This window comes from Solenopsis invicta, chromosome 12 (assembly GCF_016802725.1).
Source record: "Solenopsis invicta isolate M01_SB chromosome 12, UNIL_Sinv_3.0, whole genome shotgun sequence".
NCBI classification, from domain to species: Eukaryota; Metazoa; Arthropoda; class Insecta; order Hymenoptera; family Formicidae; genus Solenopsis; species Solenopsis invicta.
The window spans coordinates 17,387,979-17,411,797 of NC_052675.1; the positions used below are offsets into that span (position 1 = coordinate 17,387,979).

Below are 23,819 nucleotides of genomic sequence, written 5' to 3' on the forward strand. Positions count from 1 at the left end.
GGATTTAGTTACTAATTATAACTTGTAAAAAATATATTTGTTCGTGCGAGGCGCGTGCTTTCCACGCACAAAGTAATTATTTTCAACAAGTTACAGCCAGCAAAAAAATCTTAATCTTATACCAAAATGTTCGTTAGACATCCTACTACTAAAAAAAATTGATTTTGGATTTAGTTACTAATTATAACTTGTAAAAAATATATTTATTTATGCGAGGCGCGTGCTTTCCACGCACAAAGTAATTATTTTCAACAAGTTACAGCTAGCAATAAAATCTTAATCTTATACCAAAATGTTCGTTAGACATCCTACTACTAAAAAAAATTGATTTTGGATTTAGTTACTAATTATAACTTGTAAAAAATATATTTGTTCGTGCGAGGCGCGTGCTTTCCACGCACAAAGTAATTATTTTCAACAAGTTACAGCTAGCAAAAAAATCAAAATCATATACTAAATGATTGTTAGACATCCTACTACTAAAAAAAATTGATTTTGGATTTAGTTACTAATTATAACTTGTAAAAAATATATTTATTTCTGCGAGGCGCGTGCTTTCCACGCACAAAGTAATTATTTTCAACAAGTTACAGCTAGCAAAAAAATCAAAATCATATACTAAATGATTGTTAGACATCCTACTACTAAAAAAAATTGATTTTGGATTTAGTTACTAATTATAACTTGTAAAAAATATATTTATTTATGCGAGGCGCGTGCTTTCCACGCACAAAGTAATTATTTTCAACAAGTTACAGCCAGCAAAAAAATCTTAATCTTATACCAAAATGTTCATTAGACATCCTACTACTAAAAAAAATTGATTCTGGATTTAGTTACTAATTATAACTTGTAAAAAATATATTTATTTCTGCGAGGCGCGTGCTTTCCACGCACAAAGTAATTATTTTCAACAAGTTACAGCTAGCAAAAAAATCAAAATCATATACTAAATGATTGTTAGACATCCTACTATTAAAAAAAATTGATTTTGGATTTAGTTACTAATTATAACTTGTAAAAAATATATTTATTTATGCGAGGCGCGTGCTTTCCACGCACAAAGTAATTATTTTCAACAAGTTACAGCTAGCAAAAAAATCTTAATCTTATACCAAAATGTTCGTTAGACATCCCACTACTAAAAAAAATTGATTTTGGATTTAGTTACTAATTATAACTTGTAAAAAATATATTTATTTCTGCGAGGCGCGTGCTTTCCACGCACAAAGTAATTATTTTCAACAAGTTACAGCTAGCAAAAAAATCAAAATCATATACTAAATGATTGTTAGACATCCTACTATTAAAAAAAATTGATTTTGGATTTAGTTACTAATTATAACTTGTAAAAAATATATTTATTTATGCGAGGCGCGTGCTTTCCACGCACAAAGTAATTATTTTCAACAAGTTACAGCCAGCAAAAAAATCTTAATCTTATACCAAAATGTTCGTTAGACATCCCACTACTAAAAAAAATTGATTTTGGATTTAGTTACTAATTATAACTTGTAAAAAATATATTTATTTCTGCGAGGCGCGTGCTTTCCACGCACAAAGTAATTATTTTCAACAAGTTACAGCTAGCAAAAAAATCAAAATCATATACTAAATGATTGTTAGACATCCTACTATTAAAAAAAATTGATTTTGGATTTAGTTACTAATTATAACTTGTAAAAAATATATTTATTTATGCGAGGCGCGTGCTTTCCACGCACAAAGTAATTATTTTCAACAAGTTACAGCTAGCAATAAAATCTTAATCTTATACCAAAATGTTCGTTAGACATCCTACTACTAAAAAAAATTGATTTTGGATTTAGTTACTAATTATAACTTGTAAAAAATATATTTGTTCGTGCGAGGCGCGTGCTTTCCACGCACAAAGTAATTATTTTCAACAAGTTACAGCCAGCAAAAAAATCTTAATCTTATACCAAAATGTTCGTTAGACATCCTACTACTAAAAAAAATTGATTTTGGATTTAGTTACTAATTATAACTTGTAAAAAATATATTTATTTATGCGAGGCGCGTGCTTTCCACGCACAAAGTAATTATTTTCAACAAGTTACAGCTAGCAATAAAATCTTAATCTTATACCAAAATGTTCGTTAGACATCCTACTACTAAAAAAATTGATTTTGGATTTAGTTACTAATTATAACTTGTAAAAAATATATTTGTTTCTGCGAGGCGCGTGCTTTCCACGCACAAAGTAATTATTTTCAACAAGTTACAGCTAGCAAAAAAATCAAAATCATATACTAAATGATTGTTAGACATCCTACTATTAAAAAAAATTGATTTTGGATTTAGTTACTAATTATAACTTGTAAAAAATATATTTATTTCTGCGAGGCGCGTGCTTTCCACGCACAAAGTAATTATTTTCAACAAGTTACAGCTAGCAAAAAAATCAAAATCATATACTAAATGATTGTTAGACATCCTACTACTAAAAAAAATTGATTTTGGATTTAGTTACTAATTATAACTTGTAAAAAATATATTTATTTATGCGAGGCGCGTGCTTTCCACGCACAAAGTAATTATTTTCAACAAGTTACAGCCAGCAAAAAAATCTTAATCTTATACCAAAATGTTCATTAGACATCCTACTACTAAAAAAAATTGATTCTGGATTTAGTTACTAATTATAACTTGTAAAAAATATATTTATTTCTGCGAGGCGCGTGCTTTCCACGCACAAAGTAATTATTTTCAACAAGTTACAGCTAGCAAAAAAATCAAAATCATATACTAAATGATTGTTAGACATCCTACTATTAAAAAAAATTGATTTTGGATTTAGTTACTAATTATAACTTGTAAAAAATATATTTATTTATGCGAGGCGCGTGCTTTCCACGCACAAAGTAATTATTTTCAACAAGTTACAGCTAGCAAAAAAATCTTAATCTTATACCAAAATGTTCGTTAGACATCCCACTACTAAAAAAAATTGATTTTGGATTTAGTTACTAATTATAACTTGTAAAAAATATATTTATTTCTGCGAGGCGCGTGCTTTCCACGCACAAAGTAATTATTTTCAACAAGTTACAGCCAGCAAAAAAATCTTAATCTTATACCAAAATGTTCGTTAGACATCCTACTACTAAAAAAAATTGATTTTGGATTTAGTTACTAATTATAACTTGTAAAAAATATATTTATTTCTGCGAGGCGCGTGCTTTCCACGCACAAAGTAATTATTTTCAACAAGTTACAGCCAGCAAAAAAATCTTAATCTTATACCAAAATGTTCGTTAGACATCCTACTACTAAAAAAAATTGATTTTGGATTTAGTTACTAATTATAACTTGTAAAAAATATATTTATTTATGCGAGGCGCGTGCTTTCCACGCACAAAGTAATTATTTTCAACAAGTTACAGCTAGCAAAAAAATCAAAATCATATACTAAATGATTGTTAGACATCCTACTACTAAAAAAAATTGATTTTGGATTTAGTTACTAATTATAACTTGTAAAAAATATATTTATTTATGCGAGGCGCGTGCTTTCCACGCACAAAGTAATTATTTTCAACAAGTTACAGCCAGCAAAAAAATCTTAATCTTATACCAAAATGTTCGTTAGACATCCTACTACTAAAAAAAATAGATTTTGGATTTAGTTACTAATTATAACTTGTAAAAAATATATTTGTTCGTGCGAGGCGCGTGCTTTCCACGCACAAAGTAATTATTTTCAACAAGTTACAGCTAGCAATAAAATCTTAATCTTATACCAAAATGTTCGTTAGACATCCTACTACTAAAAAAAATTGATTTTGGATTTAGTTACTAATTATAACTTGTAAAAAATATATTTATTTCTGCGAGGCGCGTGCTTTCCACGCACAAAGTAATTATTTTCAACAAGTTACAGCCAGCAAAAAAATCTTAATCTTATACCAAAATGTTCGTTAGACATCCTACTACTAAAAAAAATTGATTTTGGATTTAGTTACTAATTATAACTTGTAAAAAATATATTTATTTCTGCGAGGCGCGTGCTTTCCACGCACAAAGTAATTATTTTCAACAAGTTACAGCTAGCAATAAAATCTTAATCTTATACCAAAATGTTCGTTAGACATCCTACTACTAAAAAAAATTGATTTTGGATTTAGTTACTAATTATAACTTGTAAAAAATATATTTGTTCGTGCGAGGCGCGTGCTTTCCACGCACAAAGTAATTATTTTCAACAAGTTACAGCCAGCAAAAAAATCTTAATCTTATACGAAAATATTCGTTAGACATCCTACTATTAAAAAAAATTGATTTTGCATTTAGTTACTAATTATAACTTGTAAAAAATATATTTATTTCTGCGAGGCGCGTGCTTTCCACGCACAAAGTAATTATTTTCAACAAGTTACAGCTAGCAATAAAATCTTAATCTTATACCAAAATGTTCGTTAGACATCCTACTACTAAAAAAAATTGATTTTGGATTTAGTTACTAATTATAACTTGTAAAAAATATATTTGTTTGTGCGAGGCGCGTGCTTTCCACGCACAAAGTAATTATTTTCAACAAGTTACAGCCAGCAAAAAAATCTTAATCTTATACGAAAATATTCGTTAGATAAGAAAAATATTTTTTACAAGTTATAATTAGTAACTAAATGCAAAATCAATTTTTTTTAGTAGTAGGATGTCTAACGAACATTTTGGTATAAGATTAAGATTTTTTTGCTGGCTGTAACTTGTTGAAAATAATTACTTTGTGCGTGGAAAGCACGCGCCTCGCATAAATAAATATATTTTTTACAAGTTATAATTAGTAACTAAATCCAAAATCAATTTTTTTTAGTAGTAGGATGTCTAACGAACATTTTGGTATAAGATTAAGATTTTTTTGCTGGCTGTAACTTGTTGAAAATAATTACTTTGTGCGTGGAAAGCACGCGCCTCGCATAAATAAATATATTTTTTACAAGTTATAATTAGTAACTAAATCCAAAATCAATTTTTTTTAGTAGTAGGATGTCTAACGAACATTTTGGTATAAGATTAAGATTTTTTTGCTGGCTGTAACTTGTTGAAAATAATTACTTTGTGCGTGGAAAGCACGCGCCTCGCACGAACAAATATATTTTTTACAAGTTATAATTAGTAACTAAATCCAAAATCTATTTTTTTTAGTAGTAGGATGTCTAACGAACATTTTGGTATAAGATTAAGATTTTTTTGCTGGCTGTAACTTGTTGAAAATAATTACTTTGTGCGTGGAAAGCACGCGCCTCGCATAAATAAATATATTTTTTACAAGTTATAATTAGTAACTAAATCCAAAATCAATTTTTTTTAATAGTAGGATGTCTAACAATCATTTAGTATATGATTTTGATTTTTTTGCTAGCTGTAACTTGTTGAAAATAATTACTTTGTGCGTGGAAAGCACGCGCCTCGCAGAAATAAATATATTTTTTACAAGTTATAATTAGTAACTAAATCCAAAATCAATTTTTTTTAGTAGTAGGATGTCTAACGAATCATTTTCGTATAAGATTAAGATTTTTTTGCTAGCTGTAACTTGTTGAAAATAATTACTTTGTGCGTGGAAAGCACGCGCCTCGCAGAAATAAATATATTTTTTACAAGTTATAATTAGTAACTAAATCCAAAATCAATTTTTTTTAGTAGTAGGATGTCTAACGAACATTTTGGTATAAGATTAAGATTTTTTTGCTGGCTGTAACTTGTTGAAAATAATTACTTTGTGCGTGGAAAGCACGCGCCTCGCATAAATAAATATATTTTTTACAAGTTATAATTAGTAACTAAATCCAAAATCAATTTTTTTTAGTAGTAGGATGTCTAACGAACATTTTGGTATAAGATTAAGATTTTTTTGCTGGCTGTAACTTGTTGAAAATAATTACTTTGTGCGTGGAAAGCACGCGCCTCGCACGAACAAATATATTTTTTACAAGTTATAATTAGTAACTAAATCCAAAATTTATTTTTTTTAGTAGTAGGATGTCTAACGAACATTTTGGTATAAGATTAAGATTTTTTTGCTGGCTGTAACTTGTTGAAAATAATTACTTTGTGCGTGGAAAGCACGCGCCTCGCATAAATAAATATATTTTTTACAAGTTATAATTAGTAACTAAATCCAAAATCAATTTTTTTTAATAGTAGGATGTCTAACAATCATTTAGTATATGATTTTGATTTTTTTGCTAGCTGTAACTTGTTGAAAATAATTACTTTGTGCGTGGAAAGCACGCGCCTCGCAGAAATAAATATATTTTTTACAAGTTATAATTAGTAACTAAATCCAAAATCAATTTTTTTTAGTAGTAGGATGTCTAACGAACATTTTGGTATAAGATTAAGATTTTATTGCTAGCTGTAACTTGTTGAAAATAATTACTTTGTGCGTGGAAAGCACGCGCCTCGCAGAAATAAATATATTTTTTACAAGTTATAATTAGTAACTAAATCCAAAATCAATTTTTTTTAGTAGTAGGATGTCTAACGAACATTTTGGTATAAGATTAAGATTTTATTGCTAGCTGTAACTTGTTGAAAATAATTACTTTGTGCGTGGATGGCACGCGCCTCGCGCGAACAAATATATTTTTTACAAGTTATATCTAGCAACTAATTCCGAAGTTGCATTTATTTTAGTAGTTGGATTTCTATCATTTAATATAATACTATGCAAGCAGCAATTTATTTCGAGATAAGGTGACGGATGATACAGCGCGGCGCGCAAGCTCCACGCATAATGATATTTAATAAACAATTTTATATTTATTTTGGTCTTATATGAGAGTAACAAATTAGCAACAAATTCTAGCGTAGTTGTTTTTGCCTAGGGGCTACTGTATATATATTTTTTTTTATGGGGGGGTCCAGCTTGCCATTAAGCTGGACCCCCCCATTTTTTTTTTTAAATGTTGCTAAACGGCTTGAGCAAAAAAATCCGGACTAGAGTAACAAATTAGCACATAAATAGCACTAAATTTTTGACCTAGTGCGAACTTGATTTTCGCTGGTGGGGGGTCCAGCTTAATAGAGGTTCAACGAGCCACATTAAATCGTCATGTTAAATCGTCATATAAATGAAACTGTAAACCTATATAATCAAAACAAAGAGCCATTTCAAAATTAAAGTTCAAACAATTAAAGAGATTTTTGAATTAAAATTTCGTTGTTACAGTATTTAATGTTATTTAATTAAAAGATATATCACTTTTCATCACATGTTTTTCAAAAGAAATAAGTTTTAACGACTCAAATTCACCCAAACAGAAAAATCAACTTGAAATGGACTATAAAACACACGCACCATCAATATTATTTCTGAAAGCTCGCATATCCGAGCTATGCAGATGTTACGAGGTAAGAGAATCGAACGAGAGAAACGATAAAACGATACGTCGTATATACGTCGTAACGATACTTCCTTCACCGCCAATGGAGGAACAGTATTTCTCCAGGGAAGCGAAATTGGATCCGGCGTTAACCTCAATGGAAGACTCTCCGAGCTTCTTTGAGACGATGACAAGGTTGAAGATAATGCAGAGAAACTTGCAGTTATTCAGATGCTCGCATACAAGCCCGGAATATATAATCCCATTACGGACAAGGTGCTTCAAGAGTTCCCTCGGGATTCTTCAAAGAATCGGAACCAATGAGAAGCTGTATTATTCCTTACGAGAGAGCTAGCTATCCCCTATTGCGATATAACACAATCGCTCAAGCCACAATTGTGGAATTATTACGGCGAGAGTGATACAACCCCGTAATTTGCTTCCAAGACTTTGAATATAAAGTTGTATTTTAAGTATCTTACAAATTATGAATCCATTCCGTTTTTGTTTTCAATTGTGTCAGTTATTTAATTCTAAAATAAACTGCTAATTTTTACACTAAAATATATATACACAGGGTATTTTTTTTATATACATAGAAAAAACAATTCAATATCTAAAACTTTAGAGCTAGATACAGATCGCAAGATAATTTTATGTTGGACCATTAAAATAATTATATAGGACGCAAATGTTCCTGCAGTTTTGAAATTCTAGTAACCAAGTTAAACATCCGATGAAATTTTTTTTAAATAATTCAACATAATTACCTTTAGATCTGATTTCAGCAAAATTGTTCTTTCCGCGTACACAAAATACGTTACATAAAGAAATAATAATAAATATATGTATATTTTTATTACATATTTCTTTATATAACTTATATTTACTTCTTTTTTTATATATTTCTTCATATAATAAATATATTTTGATAGCTTTATAAGATTATAAATTTCAAATCTCAATACAAATACTTTTTCAAAAGTTTATAATACTGTTAACATTGAGGATGCCAGTGTAACTGTATCGAACGTAATGCTTTGAGAATACGATATCGTTGTCCTCTCCTTTCCAAGCTCGTATACCTTCGGAAAGAATCCTGTCAGCTCTAATGGTAGAAGAGGAATACTTGAAAGTATTTTATTTCTATCCGAAAGAACTTAATCGATTTCAGTTGTAAATTGTCTCGAAATAGAAAACATAGTGAGACATGAGTTAAAAAAGGTGCATTATCGTAGTTTATCAATACACATTTTCATCAAACTGAATTATTCGTTTATATTTGTTCTACATTTTCCGATACTTTTAGAAAATTGATTGAAACAACGTGTAATCAAATTTCGCGCTGTGCAATAATTTTTTTCATATAATACACGACATAATTTAGACATTGTAGACTGTTGTGATAAAAAACTGGAAAAAGGTTAAATATTCTATGCGTTATAAAACATGTTCAACATCAACATGGAGTGCCATCGACGTTCCATACCGTTATTACACTAAATATCTAATTAACCTTCTGATGCGCTTTATGAACTTCGTACCATTGTAACATCAAAGTGAATAACCTGTGGGCGGATTATAATTGTCATTTAAAAACTTAATCGATTCTCCCAACCTAGCGATTCTAATATTTATACCTTAATGACAAACTTTGAAATTAAAAAATCTCGTTGAAGTTTGTTTAAAATAAATTAAGGAAAAACTGTTAATCTAATTTTCCCTCCCAAATTTTAATTTGTGTTAAACTCACTGCGCTTTCCATCCAGCGAAATAAAACTCGGCTTAATTCACGGTCTCATGAGAATTAAATTACCGCAGCAAAAAAGTTTTAAAGTTCAACTTACTCAAGTCTATCTAAAGATTTCGAAAAGGATGGGCACTGGGATAAAATTTTCGATCGTTTCTCAGTATTGTTTATATGAATAACACCGAATACCTTCCACAGTCGTGGAGGAATGGTGACAATTCCGAAGCAATTTCCAACATTGTCGGCCATCTCCCCAGGCACATAAAGCAACTCAATCTTCGATTTTTCCGCGCCGTCTGACGACAATCCGCGAAGCGCCAGTCAATTCGTCGCCGTCGCTGCCATCGCTGCCGTCGCCATCGTCGTCGTCGTCTACGGGACACAGGTGCGCGCAATGAACCCGAAATTACGGTACGGCGACGACAGCTATCGTTTCGTCGTCGTATTCTTCTTTCCCCCTCCGTATCGGATTCCGACTGGTGGAATTCGCCAACTTTAACGAGGCAACTTGGAAAGTGCTACGAGCGCAAAGCGCGGCGCTCTCTCTCTCTCTCTCTCTCTCTCTCTCTCTATCTCCGTCTCCCTCTCCCTCTCTATTGGATTTCAGTTATCGAGCGCTTCGTGTGGCTTCCTTTATCCGGCTTTTACGAGTAAAACGTAACCTCAGATCGTGCGTTCGAAATGCTCCCTCCTGAGACGCATATTGCCAGCCATAAAAAGTCCGTCTTCCCTCCCCCCTCCTCATATAGAAATTCAATTTCTCAATTGAAAGAGGATTTTTATCATTCGTCCACTAGATCGTTTATCTGGAACGCGGGGCAATTGAAAAAATTCGCCGTGCGTCTGCATTCGTCGCGTTAAATCCATGTCCGAACAGCGACAACAGAGACGTAAATTAAAAAATTTATATACGGAAGAAGTTTGCAAAATTCACGTGGCCTTGCGGCCATGAATAAATTAATAGAGTATAAAGTGGAGAGACGAAGTATATTTTTGCGCGTTTTTTATCGAGGCAAAACAAAGCAGAGTGGAGTGCTTTTATCGGATAACGCTTTTGCAAAGTGCTATTATTAATTGGAGGAAGCCCGGGGAAGAGGCCATCCAGAGCCATCAGCGCGCCTCCTTTTTGTCATTTCGGCCTAGTCTCGGGCTCCTAAGGGAAATTAATCGGCGCGACGGAAGAGTTCAAGGAAGTCGACTTTTAACGACTGTCTTCGTTAATAATCCCCGCGAAGAGTGCCCTTTAGAAGCAAACTTTAATCCCCCCAACCCCACCTTCCTGTACAGCCATCGCGTCTCGCACCGGACGTCGTATGAACCCGAAAGACAAGACGAAGACTCTCTTGAGCGCCGCTTATCTCCGCGAGAAAAAAAAAACTTCCGCGTCGCGTTATCAGCATGAGGAATCAAATTTAAATTATATCTCGTCTCGCATCTCCTCTCACGTGCTCCGCCGTTAATGATGAGAATCGCAAGAAGGACAGGAGTGTCGTACCGTTTCTTTTTCCTCAGAGCTGTCTCTCTCGCTCTCTCTGCTTCGGGTTATCTTCGAATGGATCGTTTATGCGCAAAAATATTTCTCTTCCAAATAAAAACGCCGACTCCGTACGTATATCGAAATCCGATATGTGTATGAAAGGTAACGTAGGTATGCTTTTATTTTTCCAGTTTTCATCCTCTGAAAATATTTTAACATATTTCCGCAAAAGTGAAATTTCATTTTCGAATTGAGACACGAGTAGCGAGCGAGCAAATATAACGTGTACTTTTAAATTCTTTTCATCCGATAAGAGAAAAAAGAAAAAAAAAGTATAAACGAGCCCCGCAACAGCAAGTCTAATATTTACGTCTGACATCCTCAAACGTATACATAGTATTTAGCTAGAGATTATTATGCACGTGTAATCGTATGCTAATAATGCAGACTGTTATCCAGTGATACATAGTCCTTGTCAGGAACGCATTAATGCGCATAGATAATAACCTTGCTAGCATTAAACTACCACTTTGGATCGATTAGCATACAAATGATCGATATTTACCAAACAAATAAAACGCGTGCATGACAAAGAGAAGCGAGATAAATTACAAACAAATACAAAGCGATTGCAAATAGCTAAACACAGAGTATATACATGAAACGAAACCAGCACAGACAATATTTAGATAAGTATAATGTACGCACAGTGTCGACCTGACAATGAGAGGAATATTTGATGAAATGGACCAAACGTTTAGTTAAATAGTGATCAAATGAATTTTGCAGTAAAAATTAACAAATGTGTAATTGTTTTGACCAAACAATTGTTTTTATACAACTATAATCAAATGTTGTTAAATATAACCTAGTTTCTGGTATCAGTAACTACAATATTCATTTCACTGTTTAATTAAACGGTTTTAATATCTCTCGCGGTGTATGAGGAAACTTGAACGCTTCTCCGTAGTAGAATTATTTTTCAACTGTAAAAGTTCATCGTTTCTCATTAATAAGAATGAGCTCGAATTTCACATTTAAATTTTCGCCGACGATAGACTTGGTCACATCCGCTGGCATAATCCAAGACCTCTAACATGCATCGAGCTACTGAAACGCGACATTTTTAGTGGCATGTCGTATCTTAATTAACCGGCAAAACTCTTATCTCGAATACGAAACTGCGGTCGGTTTACGAGGACTCAAACGATAACGTGTTATCCCGCAAAAGCCGCTTCTCGCGTTTTGCCACCGACGACATAAACCACCGCATAAACGGCGGCTCGATGACGATCCGCAATTTGGCCTGCGCCATTTGAAACGTGAAACGCGCCGCTGTCGGTATTTTTTCTTTTCATTTTTTCCCCGAGGCGCGTGCAACCGCAATCGAAAGTGAACTCTCAAACGAATGAGTGTCGATACGAAATACCGGCTCGTCGTATTTCGACGGTCAATCGTCCAACGCGAGTGTCCCGATGTGAGTTAGCACGGCGGGAAATTCGTCGTGAAAGATCGAAATTGTTCAACCCGCGGTCGGTCTAGTGTCCAAACAGAATGGAGTGTCATTTTGGTTAATACGTTAATACTGAAATAATATGATGTGAAGTACATATCGGAAAAGTTGAAGTGGCTCGGCTTCGGCCGGTATTAAAAGCTTTGCAAATAATGTTATTCCAGTTAATACCTTCTGCTCAAAAAGTACTAGAAACTGTTAAGTTAAATACACATTGAGAGATATTTAATCCAATTAATTTATCAAATTAAATATATTGTAGGACATCCTGTACACGAAAACATTAAACGATACGCCATATAGATCTTAATATTGATATTTATGCATTTTTGTATATATTTTCACGAAACTGCGCGCCGAATAACTTTCGGTCTTTAAAACACAGTTCTAATTGTAAGTTAAACAAAAATTATATCACGTTATTATTATAAATCAATTTAATAATAACTAATACTAACAAGCATCTAAATGTGAGAAAACCCTTTTTTCCCTTAAAATAAAATTTATTTTGTCCCCTTCAAAATAGATTCTTTCATACATTCTTTCACGAAAAAAAAAAAAAAAGAAAAACGGTTTTGCTAAAGTATTTAAAAATTTAGTTGAAAGTAATTTTGTTAGACCATTAAAATAATTAGGTTAGACTTTCAAACTGAACTGTTAGAACGACAAAATTTTTTGCAGGATTGTTCATCATGCTTGAATGTCCGTCACAATTATTTTAATGATCCAACAAAATTATTTGCAGATCTATACCCAGCTAAACATTTAGATATTTCGTAGCGATCGTGACACAGAGAGTCATGTGTCTGCCAAACATCCGGGTTCAAATCCGACTGATAAGAAACATCTGATTTTATTTCGACCACTATCTCTCTGAAGGCAATGGCCAAACCACCGAGAGTAAATTGCCAAGAGAACCCCTCTAAATTAGACCGTTCTGAACCGGCGTTTAAACTGTAGGTTCCGTATATCTGTGTAGATTGTAAAAAAGCGCACACCACAGAAATACGTTGAGGGTTTTCCGACTACGCTTTGACAAGAGTGAAAGAGAGAGAAAGAGAGAAAGAAAGAGAGATTTATAGATGCTTCAACAAAATCGTTCTTTCCGTGTTGTGCTACGTACAAAAGTATTACGTAGTAATAAGATAAAATTAAATCGGAGCTTCTTCTGTGAAAAACTCTTTTATTGGATACGTATTACGGCACGTAAGAGTTGCAACGCACATGCACCAATGCTTTACTCATTTTTTTTTAATACTTTTCGTAAGCCGATGAAGATGAATCTTATTAGTGCATATAAAAATTTTGATTCAATTACTACTTTCCCATCAAATTTGCAAATAAGCGCTGCAAAACGTGATTTTATATAAGAATTAAGAGTAAACAAAGAATTAAATAACTTTTACAATAAGTGAATTGTGTTCAAATTTTGTACAGATACTAAAACATATAATACTAGAATATTATAATAGTCTATAAAATTTTTTGTTTTTAGTAACGTTTTAAAATATTGACTCACGCATACATCTTTAAATAGTATATCTTGTGACTGTTTCACTGAACGGTAAAAAGAAATTTTAATTTCGATTTAACTGCTTCGTTTAAGTAGACAATTCCGTCCTTTTTGAGCAGAAGATACACATTTTCTATGAATATCCTATTAATATATTTCAAATATTTAAAACTTTATATATTTATAATTATTATACAATTAGATATTAAATGACCAGTTGTTACTTACTAATGTAATTTATATTAAAAACTTATTAAATTAATTAGAGAAAACGAGCGTGCGTGCGTTATAATTAATTAAAAGATTAAATGTCCATCTTTAAAAAAGGCGGAAATAAAGAGATAACGTATATCATATATCCTAAATGTAAACGTAATTTTAGTTCGCCAATTAATACGAGGACGTCGTCTTAATCCTGCATATTCTAAAAGGATCAAGGCTATTCGCTACTGATCCCATCGGATTCTCCAAAGGGCTCTGCGGTTCCGATATCGGTCATCGTATTTTGATACACAGTGACCGTAATCCGGTAAGTGTAAATCAGCAATGACCGAGATAGCACTCCCGATAGATTTGAAACGAGGACGGTAGATAGAACACAGAGGTCGCGGTAAAATGTTTCGTGGCAAAAAGCGGATGACACGATCGAGATCGCGTGACCGTCGCGCAATGTCGACATAAATTATTTATGAATTACAGAGCACAGTCATCGGGGTGCAAGAGTGTGCGTGTGGGTGTGCGGGATCTGAGGAATCGTGCGCGCATGCATGTGAGTGTGCTTGCGTTCATGCGGTGCGGCCAGTAGAGGCCACATTCTTGAAGGTAATATTTGTCATCGAGTACTCGAGCAAGGAAAGGGAGGAGGAAAAAGACAGGGCGAGGAGAAAGCTTTTCTCGGAAGGATGTTGCGAGAATCTGTGAAACGACCACGAAGTTTCTCCGTGGGCGCGTTCAGTAACATACCCAAGTAACTAAAACTCTATAATTTACGTCACGTATACTATAGATGAGGTGCCCGCAAGAGTTGGGCGTGATTCCTGAACGTACCCCATAAATTAATCTCCCGAGTGTGTGGTTACGTTCGCGACTGCACAGAGAAGCTAAAACTTTGCATGTTTTCCATCAATTGCGATCGACCCTGGATTCTTCAATGAATATTGCGATAATAGTATATGGAGAAAAGATTTCATTAGATTCAGTATCCCTATTTATTTGACTGAAGGTTGTTTCATTGAAACAACGTTTGCTTGAATTAAAATGTTGTTTTATTCAAACGTCTATTATTTGACGAAACTAACACTATTATTAGTCGTACTTGTTGATTCAAACATTGGTTTAGACTATTCCAAATAAAATTGTTTGGATGCAATAAACCCATTAAGTCCAGAGAAATCGTTTTCTCTGTGCAGCAGCGAAATCGGACAGTTAATATACGAAGCGATTCAGAATTAATTAATCACTTTACAGTCAGAAAAAAAAGGAAAGTTGTATAAAGCATGTGTGTTAGTTAATCATAGTTGCAATTCAATCTTGTGCAAAACAAAAATAGGTTTGAGAGTTTATAATTAAAGTTTTGACACCTGTCTCTGATAAGAATCGCCCGTCAAAACCTGACTCGGCTATTAATTCATAAATAACGTATAAGTGAAAAACGCAGATGTGACCTTTTAAGAATCAAGATAACGTGAAGTGCAATTTCATAAATGCATAACAATTGTTATTTGAATAATTGTGACAGCAGCGTACGCAGAGAAGATAGTTATGGTAACGCGATGCGATTTATCGCAAATTGCGCGTATCGCAAATTGCACCGAATGCAGACACGAAATCGCATTTAAGAGGCGTGGAGTCCGCGCGCGATTACGGCACGGCAATAATGCTGCTTATAAGTATATTATAAAAATACTCATTGTTGACCGCGATAGAGATAAAGCATCTCTGCGAACCGACCGTGCACGCAAATTTTTTCACGCTCGGAGGAACACGTCGCGATTGTCTCGGAAGAAACGACCGTGTAACTTTTACTTTGCGATGAAATTAAAAGTCATAGCTCGAAAAGATGGAGATCTAAAGCACATTACATGATATATATATATATATATATATATATATATATACATATATATATCTTATATGCTTTTCCGGTCTTTATTTAATGCGGAGTTTGCCGTATCGCTGCGTACAGCGTAACAACGTTGTTCTCTTGCGGAATGTTTCACCGCAAAAGATTTATCGATACCGCTCTCTTCGGCTGTGTCGCGAGAAAAGAGAAGATTTTAAAGCAGCTTACGCGATGTTAAAAAATTTTATCTAGAGAGGCTAGGTCCTAAAACCCGCTGGAGCGAGCGACGCGACGGATGCCGGGACATTATTTTGTTTGCGCTTTAATCTCCTGATCTGTGCTTCCGGATTCGCGCTGAAAAGCTGTAAAGTCCCCGTGAAATGTAAACGCAACGCGGTGAGAAAAGAAATATTCCGCTCGTTGCGCGCGATACAATGGCGTATTTTGTCGAGCGACGCTTCGACGCGCGTTTCAATTTGTTACGACACGCGCAACAAGGAACGTCTGTTTCGCACGTCGGGCACTAATTACGACTTAAATCCGAAGGATTCCTTGGCAATGAATGCAAGAATGCGTGCGAAACGTCGCATGCAACATTCTCGCTTCATGAAATCACGTGTAAAATGTAATGTAAAATGAATCAAGCAATTACATAATAATTATTCTGGCACAATAATTATTATTATTATATCTTTTACGTATAGCCTGAATCTAACTCTAGCATGAATTTTTAAATGTCTGTGTTAAACGGCGTTAAATCCATAAAATGTTTATCGCATATTTTCGAATAACAAATAAAGATAACGTTGTCAGTAGACTCGTCTTGTAAGCCAGCGAATAAAAATGGTCAATATATATTATTTATAGCATAGATAATGAAGAAAACAACATGAACTCTGCGAATTCACTCAGATTCCCAGAAGAATTAACTACTCGTTATCAGCAGTTTGCAATGCCGGTGTGGCTATTTTTTCGCCCGACGACATATACGAGGTGATTTCTATCAGAACGAAGTCGGACTATTACGCGCGAGAGAGCAGAATGGGGAATTGGAACGAGCAGATTCGTTCGAATGGACCAACCGTGCTACAATCGGACCTGGATTTTCTCCAGGACGAGGACTTTCGTCGGTCGCGCAAAGGAGAAGAGAGAAGGGAGGAGGGAAAAAACGAAAAAACGGAAGAAAAGTTTCTCGTCCCGGACGAAAACCGTCGGACAGGTATTAAGAAAGTACTCGTCGCGACCGTACGAACTTTGCCGTGCCATTTCGGAGATTGGATTCTTATTGAGGATTTCGTCGTATCAATCGTTTCCTGGCGACAACGAGTCCTTTCGTAATCCCAAATGCTGGGGGGACGCTTGTCGGTCCAATATAAGCATAACATGAAACGGATGAAAAATGAACCATGTTCGAATCCATAGATGCCTGACCGACAATGTCCAATATTCGCGAGAAACTCAATACACCTTCAAAGAAAACTAAGTTCACCAAAATTTTTCATTCTTAACTGTCAATTTTACCGCTGCACGATTCATTTCCCTTTTTAAACTTTTCACTCAGTAGGTACCACAAATATGTACTTTTTTCCTTTCCGTGTAAATACTTAAAATAAAATTGTGTTTATGTATAGCAAGTATAGCTGTGTTAATTAAAATTGTGAAATAATCATGGAACTATTTAATTGCAATTTATTTTTCTCTGACAAAATAATATTTGATACATTTCTCGAGTTTTCATTTGAATTTTGTAAACGAGAATCTTAGTAAAAGTTCGTAGTAAAAATAACATAAAGAAATTGTACTTACTTTAATGAAGAAGGAAAACGTTCACGTGCCTCAGATGCGATCTTTCTTCTATCTGAAACAGAAAAAAAAAACGCAAAATAAAGAAAATGCAAATAATGAAAAAAGTTCGCAACTATAAAATATCTTTATAACATTATCCAGATGTAATATTTACAAAACGCTAAAAAAAGACGCATATTTTCTGTTATTCAATTATATTAATCACATTTTACTGATTATCGATGAATTTATCACCAAATATATACAAGTGTTGTTACATAATTTAAAGAAGCAATTATTTTCACTATTATTATTATTATTAATCATATTATTTTATCACCACAAGATGTTTTGATCTAAATTTCATTATAAAAATGCGATAAAAAATCCCGCGATAAAATATAATACTTTTGTACAAAATATTTCATTATCTACCTAATTAAATTAGAAAAACATATAAGATGGAATCATGTTTATTGATACCTTAAAAATTAAGATTGACAAAACAAGAATTAGTTTTTTTATGAGGAAAAATAGGCTACGTCATTCGATGTATTTTAGATTCGATTTATGATTCAATGGTTAAATTGCGTAATATAACCTGGTTGAGAGACGTTCTTTTCTTTATATACCGTTGCATCGCTGATTAAGACTAAATGCAAAACCACGGATTAAAATAGTATAATACAAACGGGCAATGTCCGAAGGACGAGGTGGTTCCACCGGCGGGAAAAAAATTGCGAATAAATAGCAGTTATAAATGCGCGCTATCGTCGCATTATTATGCCACTTTCGCATGGCATGACTCGCGTGAAATAATGCCACGTAATACAGTAGCGAGATAGCACGTGTGTATGGGAGAAAAAGATTTTAATAAAGCACGAGTTCAAGACTCGCGATGTAAAAATGGCTTGTAATGACGAACTCAAACGTGATGTTGAAACGATGAGGGAGAATTCGTGAAAATTATATGTCCCACGAAATTATTTCGAAAAGAGAAAAATTTAACTGAATTGCACATTCGGATATACGTAAAAATTCTTTTATGACTAAATTCGAATTGAAATTGAATTTCTTATCTTTCGAATTAATATAAAGTAGAAATTGATATAAAATTTCTTATTTGTATATCGGTTCGAATAGAGCGGTGACTCGTTTAAAAGCCAAAGGAAACAAATTGTAGCTGTAACGCGAGCGATATGATAATGGTCGGGGATTAAAGCGCAACGAGGGTTGCACGCAAAAAACCGACCGAAAGGGCCATAATGACAATGAAGGCGTGCTATTTTTTCCTCAGCACCGCCTACACGATGACCTGTATTTTAAACAAGAAAAAGGTAAACGCGCGATATATTCCACGAATTTATACGCGAAAGACAAGTTACACAGAGTTATCTATTGAGTCAATAAAATTTATTTGTCAAACGAATGGCCTTTACCTCCTCTCCTACATTTGATAGATTACATGAAGCCTCACATACGTATCTCCAATAAATTTATAAAGTCAAAAAAAAAAAAAAAAATACAAATATTCGTACTCTTGCATCAGCTGAATACATAAATTCTTAATATTGCGGATATTAGAATTGTTCATGGTGCCGGCTTCCGAACACTTTTTACGGAAAAAATAAATAAATAAATAAACGGACGAGTGTAAAAAAATCTGAAATTTCTACGTTATGATTGTGAAAATGAGAAATTCTAAATTTCAAATATTTAACTGGTACACTTACAGAGATTTAAATTTATTTCGGCATATTTTTAATACTGTGAGAGCAACCATTGAATAAATAACTGAAATACAAAGTTCGATTTATTTCCCTTTAAAAAGGAACGTTCCCGTTTCTCGAGGTACACTCAAAACCCGGGCTAATGCGATTCTCTCGCAAAACATGAACGCGTCCTATTGGGCGATGCGATCGCGTCCCTTGTCGCAGGCAGATTCAATTAAACGTCGGGCATCACAGACAACCCGGTACGAGGGTATCGAGTAGGAACCGACTTCGATTTTCGGCGCCGGTACATTACCGAACAAAAGTCCGAGTTACGTTCAATTTAGAGCGTTGTTCGAAAATCCTTCGAAATGGACAATAATAGTCGAATCTCCCAAACTTAATTCATGCAATTTCAGTCACAAATTTTCAAGAGGTTTTAAAAGTAGGAAAAAAAGAAGCGAGAACAGATTTTTTTTTAATTTTCCCTGGACGAAAAACCAATTATTTAATAATGCATTTTAATACTTAGTAATAATAGAGAGCGAACCAATTAGAGTGAAAAATCAAAATAGAACATTGACAACGACAGTTTTCAGATAACCAATACTTCTTGCTCACAATAATGTATCAATTTTTAACCAAATAAATTCGCTTCTCAGTTTTGACGCATTCTTTCTTTTATGTTCCCGATGAACGATTCACAGTCATTTCAATTTGGCGATATTGCACAAATAGAGAAAAAGAGGATGGACGAGAAAACGAATATACCTTTTTATTGTGACTTTGTTTTAATGGACGAATCGACGGCGTGGTACGTGATAAACAAACGGATCTTGGACAGGAAATTCGATTCGAAAAGTCGTTCCGACACGTTTTATTCATGGCGCTCGACTCGAACGTCGAGGAGATATTCCCTTCGTTCACGGCGTGTTTTATCGCGTAATCAAGCCAAAAGCGAAATCTACGATCTTCGAGCTTCCCCCTCCCCTCCCTCATTCTTCTTCTCACTCTTTCTCTCAAAGAAAAGAAAGAGATAGAGTCTGGCTAAACGAGGAGTGATCTCTGCTACACGTTTCAGGCCACTTCTAATCCTCAATCTTTAGGTAATAATACGAGAAACACGAACCGCCCTTAGGAATTATTTTATACGTGCAGCACTGCAATCGAAAAATATATTCAGCATAAGAATTTTCAGAAAAATCCCCATTTTCGTATTACTCATTAATCTGTCGATTGGGTTTAGTAAAAATTTGTTATAAAGATAAAAAGACAAAGTCGTGTAATTATCAATAATATATCTTCAGTATTGTATTAAACCATTACCTGCACTGGGACCGTATTCTGTAACTCTTAACGACTAGGGATATCGCTAGGGTGTCGTTGCGCAGCTTTACTACCATGTATTATATAATATCTGCGCAACGACGCTGTAACGATACCGAATTGTCGCTAAGGAGTTATAGAATCCCACTACTGGCGAAGTACAAACATACCCTGCAACAATTACAAATATTTCTTAGGTGGCACAAGATTACTTTTACATATTTAGAAAAAAAAATACCCTGAAGTTAAAATGCCGAAAAATAAAATAAAATATTTTTGTTACTTAGAGTTGTTACTACAAACTTTTTTCTGTTATATATTCTGCTTCTTGTTATTTGTAATTAATGATTACTTTTTAGCTTCAGAATGTTTGACTATTACACCAAACAAAAAAAAACACAAACTTTAAATTTCTTTTCAGTTGAAACTCTTACTAAAAGAGTACAAAATTACGCCTGCGAATGTAGTTGTATTAGGCTCAATTTGATCAGCGTAGTTCAGGATTGATTTAAGAATTGTGTATAATAACATAAGACTACTAAATTAATAATAGTAGCTTTTATCGTGAAGGAATTTTAATAATACAAATATAATTTGTATTATTTCTAGATTTTAATATTTTTGACTTAACGTTTTAATGTTGCATTAATAAAGTGCTCTAGCAAATTTACTCGTATATTTATTTATATACCGTTCTGTCTCTGTTCTTTTTATATAAGTACATTTCTGCACGTCACATTTTTAGACAAAGTCTTTTATATTTAGTTCGTTCGGTTCTCTTATGAACACCGTATATGTGGAGAACCGCCCTTGGGCACGACTCAACGAAATCGAGTTTTCGTTCGCTTTATCCGCAGCTTCCGCCGTTCGCTCGATGGAACGGCCGAAAACCCGCGAGAGGCATCGGTTATACAGAAGAACTGCTTCCGCCATGTCACGAAGGTTGGACCGGTTCCAAGTCGCGAATCGATTGACCCCTAAAACCGATCGAATGCACAGGGTGTGCGGAACTTCGCTCACGACTTCTCCGATCAAAAAATTCACAAAAGTATTTGTTCTTTCCTCAATAAAATTGCCAAGAAGTAAATAACATTTCAAGTATGAGTAAAAATAGATCAGAATGCAAAGAGATAATAAAATTAAATTGAGTTTTATTTAAATAGAAAAATATGTATTTTATGGCATTATTAAAATACTAATTGCCAATTAACATTTGACATTAATAGTTGTTAAAAAATAATGTACCGTAAAATTTCGATTAAAGATTAAATCAAGAAGTAATTTGGTAGATCTGGATCACCCTATATATCTTGCACCCTCCACAGATAACGGAACGAAGAAGCGATAGAAGAGATAACTGGAATCGCGAAGCAGCGACCTGTCAGATGGTAGCATCGCCTGACATTTACATGCAATGGAACAATCGTACGTCATCTCCATAAGTTGTAAAGTAAAAGTTAGCTTTGTAACACGCGCACCGACAATTCTCAATTATATGTGTCTAAATATCAATGCAAACACAGTCTTCAATTTCGTGATTTTTTTTTCCAATTAAGTTGAAAACTACAAAATCACATTTATTCATCCAATTTGTTCTACAGATAGAAATGGATCGGAATTTTTAAAAAATTTTTCTCGGAAAAAAGAAACGACCTTTTGTTGCGCATCTAACAATAGGTATCTTGGAAACAAAATAAACTGAAAGTCAGCTGATACATTTGTATATTTTAGACGTGTCTACGTGTAATAAAATAGATGACTATCTGGCGGACCCTGATATGTCGCGACCATTTGTAGGCGTTTAATGGCGATTACGGACGAACGCGAATTATCGCGTTACGTGCTAGCAAACGCGGTGACAGACGGCACGAAATCGTGCCAGGTATATCGCGCAGGGTATAATCGTGCATTGTAAATAACGCCTTTTAAACACACTGGATATAGACGACGACGAGACGACGACGGAATTATTTCGCGGACGCACGGATCGCGTGTGCGTTTACGATGCCTACGGAGTCCAGATAACAAAGTCCTTAATATTAATCGGAAACACCGTGTTCGTAGTCGTAAAAGTCGTTGTATCATTAACACTCCAAGAATCGTTACGCCCGTCTCTAATAACGATCGCTTTTATCGACTTGAGAAAATCGAACATTAGGATAGTATATGAAAACGCATTAACTTCTTGTTTAAACTATCTATCATGGAAAAAGCTACAGTGTAAAAATATACATAGACATAACGTATAAAAAAACATCGCTAAAGAGAACTTTTCAATTACACGTTCCGTATCCTCGAGAATTATCTAGCAGTCTAAAAAAGTCATTTCATATACAACGCGCGTCAATATTTTTATATATTGCGGTCTATTTGTCGCAACTCCTTGAAATTTTCAATACTGTTTTTCCTGAAATCTAAAATTGAAATTATATAAGTACGTTGCACGCGCAAAAGAAATCGTTCAACGGGAACGAATCGCGCTGCTTTCGAATTTATCGGATAGATTATTGTGGAATTATTGCGCGACACGAGAAGAATGCGGTTCACGCCTGTTAAGTACCCGGACGCGGCAAGTATGTAAAAAGTGCATTCGCGTTGCAACATGCGTTGCAGCTGACTGAACAGTGTACGATGAGTGTACCGACGATACGTATGGCACGAGACGTATGTACGTCGCATCCAGTTTCCTTTGGCGAACCGATATTCGCACAATGCGAGATTAAACTCGGATCAATTCTCCAACTTGTCCACCTCCGGCACGTGTCAGCCTCACGTTGCGCAATTCGCGACCATGCTCGCTTTGCGCAACAGAGGCGGCGCGTATGTCTCGCATTGAGAATCTGAATTATCGAATCAGCGCGATATACGAGATATATACGATACCGAGTAGCGGCACAGGTACAATATCTGGCACAAGCGCGCGGATACGATTGAATCGTTCTATAAAATCATACGTATAGTATTATGTATAGCACGAACGTTATCTCGGAACTCTTATTTTCTTAGAAGACACGACAATTTTATAGCAATATAAAATTTTATTGTTATTGTCTTGACTTTTAAGAGGCTATATTTTCTGTATAAATGAATGAAACATGCGATTATAAAAGCAGTTTAAATAAACGGTAATGAAAAAAAAACCTGGTTATTTATAGGCAATTTTTTTTCAAAAGACGGCTATCGATCGTATTACATAAGAGATGCAAGATATCAAGATTATCCCGTTAAATTTCTGACAAAACGTAAAAATGTGAGGCTTAGCTGTCAAATTATCTCTGCAAGTACAAAATACATTTAGAAGCTCTTTATGTCTATTATTACAAACGCTA

General features: G+C 34.1%; 1 protein-coding gene across 4 annotated transcripts in view; it reads right to left on the reverse strand.

Annotated features, from left to right (window-relative positions):
• Positions 1-23,819, reverse strand: part of LOC105195967 (beta-1,4-N-acetylgalactosaminyltransferase bre-4) — a 143,207-nt gene that overhangs the window by 76,152 nt on the left and 43,236 nt on the right. For all 4 annotated transcript variants that reach the window (XM_011161639.3, XM_011161640.3, XM_011161638.3 and 1 more), the window contains one exon: positions 17,474-17,525. The gene's annotated coding sequence lies outside the window, so the exon portion shown is untranslated. The remainder of the gene's footprint in view (positions 1-17,473; positions 17,526-23,819) is intronic.